We start from the raw sequence: 3,148 nt of genomic DNA on the forward strand, positions 1-3,148 counted from the left end.
TTACTGAGGAATCTGCTTGCAGCTTGTTTAGATTAACGACTCACAGATGTCTCTTGGGAACATTATGTGGAGTTGAGTTCTCATGAGACACAAATTGAACTAAGTTCCCTCCTATGTCTAACAAAAGAGAATAACTGATAAGGATTGGACAGAACATTCATTTGTAATTAAAACCCTGATTTAGTGGACTCTCTTATCTAAGCCAACGAAAAGGGAGACATATCCGAGACCTATGCCAGTGTCCATGGCTACACACTGAATCTGGAGTAAGTGGGAGGAACTGAAGGAGAAACTGTTGCTGTGAGGACCGGTTCTGTCAGACGGAGGATGGTGATGATGGAGGGGAACTGGCTGGTTCTTTCCTTGAGAAATGTGGAAAGTTTTAGGGCCCTTTTAATAGGGGCACTGGACATCCATAGAGAAAATGAGACGGTCAGGGCCAGGGAATTGAAAGTTAGTGAGTAGATCGAGAGCACGGGAAGGTTTGGGAATGCCGGTGGGAAGGGACTGAAGAATGGGGCATAGGATGGACTGGAGCGATGAGAACACAGGATCAGTGGGGCAGGAGCAGGCAGAGACAATGAGCCTACCCAGACATGCAGACTTGTGAATCGAGTAGGAGGTAGAAGAGAGCAGTTCAGGGCAATGGAACCACGGGTTTTCCACAGGGAATGGAGGTACTCCAGAGTTGGTGATGTCAGTGATAATGTCGGAGACAGTTCTCTGATCGTCCGGAGTCGGGATTATTCAAGGTGTAGGCATGAGGATGTGTCTGAGAGGTACCGCCGTGTCTCAGCAAGGTAGAGGTCAGTCCGCCACTCTACAACAGCAGCACCCTGTCTGCGGGATTGTTGGTAAGGTTTGGACTGGTGCTGAGAGATTGGAGGTGCAGTGTATTCAGAGGGGGTAAAGTTCGAGAAGTGAGGATTCCTGATGTTGAGGTGGTTGATGTCTAGTTGGCAATTAGTGATGAAGATATCCCAGAGCAGGGAGAGAACCAGGAAGAGGAGGGGGGTTGGAGACAGGAGAATGTACCGTCAGCGCTGAGTGATGAATTCTTGCCAATAAGGCGGGCTCGGAGACGGAGGTAAATGTGAAATAAACTTCACCTTCCCAGCAGCAGCTCCTCCTGAGCGTCTGAGAAGCTCCAACCAATTGTTTATGAAAGTGTCTGCAGAAATACACACGGAATAGACAAATAATATTATATGTTGAATACAACGAATACGAGGCGTTACGTTTTCCCCGAGGGTGTAGTACTCCCATTAATCCCCACGCGGAATTGAGACAACCATGCTGCAGAGAGTGAGAGACAGAATGGAACCGAATCCGCCAGTTTGTCAAAACGACCGCGGCAGGACTCGAACCTGCAATCTTCTGATGACTTCTAACCAAGCACCGAAGTCAGACGCCTTATCCATTAGGCCACACGGCCGTATTCTGTGAGAATGGGGAACATGCTGAATGCTGCAAGGAGTTTCCCCGTGTAGAATGATTTCCTCGCCGAGCTAAAAGTACTCGCATGCAGTGATTTCATTCCAGGTGAACATTCGATCACTGTTGTCAATATCTCTCCATTCATTCCTGCTCTGGGCTGTTCAATATTCTGTTTCTATCACACAGAAAGGAATTCTCAAAGGCACATCCCACTGTCTCTTGCAGCGGCGTTTTATTCTGGGATTAGAATAAGAGAAAATGGTCGACCATATTCAATACATCATTGATAGAGTGAGCTCGATCTCTTTTTAGGTATTTCAGCCGTTGGTTTGGTATTCCAGAGCCGAGCAGCCATGTGTTTGTGTCGGATCAGCGTCAGGTTGTTCGGATCTGCGGCTGCGCAGAGCGTGTCATCGTGTCTGTAATGTGGAAACTATCGGGTTATTGCATTTGCCCAATACACGGAAAGTCGTCATTCTCGAACCAAATGGCAAATTCCAATAATATCTGTTTACTTGAAATCGAGCAACATGCTAACAAAGCTATTGAAATCTTATTTAATTCAACATAAATTTATCTCATTTTACAACTCAAAACATTCACAGTTTCTCCGAGTTACAGAGCACGGAATCGATACTGATGCCACGCGTCCATAGCGTCTAAAGTGCATAAAATAACTAATTCCGTGTTTCCTGTGGTATGAACAAATCTCTCTAAACTGTCTTTATCCACCTCCATGAATTCTGGTAAGCACAACGAGCAAGGTAAATCGGCATAGAATCTGAACACACGTGTGTGAACCTTAAGCAGAAGTTTTAAATGCTGTGAAAAAATTCAGAACTTCGGAACACAAGAGAGGGAAGAGCAGACGAGGTGGCCGAGAGGTGAAGGCGATGGACTGCTAATCCATTGTGCTCTGCACGCGTGGGTTCGAATCCCATCCTCGTCGCGACATGTGAAACGGGGGAACACCTTTGAAACTGTCACTTTAAAACATCCAAGCCTCCAAATTTTGTCACAGGGACGCCAGACAATTCGTTATGTGAGTCATGAAAAGCAATATTCATCATTAATTTATCACTAAATTTGGCCTCAATACCACAAGATATAGGAACAAAATTAGGCTATTCGGCTGACCGATCTCCGCCATTCGATCACGGCTGACGCCTCACCTTCAGTTTTGTGAACAGTTTTGAGTCCCTCATCTTTAGAAATATGTGCTGGCATTGGAGAGAGTCTAGAGGACGTTCACAAGGATAATTGATGGCTCTGGGGCTCTACTAGCTGGAATTCAGAAGGATGAGAAGGGGATCTCATTGAAGCTATTTGAACGTTGAAAGGACTAGCCGGAGTAGATGTGGAAAGGGTGATTACCATGGTGGGAGAGTCTAGAACGAGAGAGCACAGAGTCAGGATAGAAGTGCGCCTTTTCAAAAAAAGATTTCTTTGGCCAAAGGGTGGCAAATTTGTGGAATTTATTGCCACATCCAGTTGTGGAGGCCATGTCGTTGGGCGTATTTAAGGCAGAGATTGGTAGGTTTTTGATTGGAGATGGCACCAAAGTTACGGGGAGAGGGCTAGGAACTGGAGTTCATGAGGAGTTAAAAAAAAGGATCAGCCGTGATTGAATGGCGAAGCAGACTGGATGGGCCAGACGGCCTAATTCTGCTCCTATGTCTTATGGCCTCATGGTCATACATATCATTCCTCT

The 3,148-nt window shown here is 46.0% G+C and overlaps 2 non-coding genes across 2 annotated transcripts; one reads left to right on the plus strand and one right to left on the minus strand.

The window, feature by feature from the left end:
- Positions 1 to 1,346: 1,346 nt before the first annotated feature.
- On the minus strand, positions 1,347 to 1,435 carry trnar-ucg (transfer RNA arginine (anticodon UCG)). The gene is given in 2 exon segments: positions 1,347 to 1,382; positions 1,399 to 1,435. It is a non-coding gene; the product is annotated as a tRNA-Arg (tRNA).
- Positions 1,436 to 2,304: 869 nt separating this feature from the next.
- Positions 2,305 to 2,386, plus strand: trnas-gcu (transfer RNA serine (anticodon GCU)). Its single transcript has one exon. It is a non-coding gene; the product is annotated as a tRNA-Ser (tRNA).
- Positions 2,387 to 3,148: the final 762 nt, after the last annotated feature.

The sequence above is a fragment of the Mobula birostris genome, chromosome 13, assembly GCF_030028105.1.
Source record: "Mobula birostris isolate sMobBir1 chromosome 13, sMobBir1.hap1, whole genome shotgun sequence".
NCBI classification, from domain to species: Eukaryota; Metazoa; Chordata; class Chondrichthyes; order Myliobatiformes; family Myliobatidae; genus Mobula; species Mobula birostris.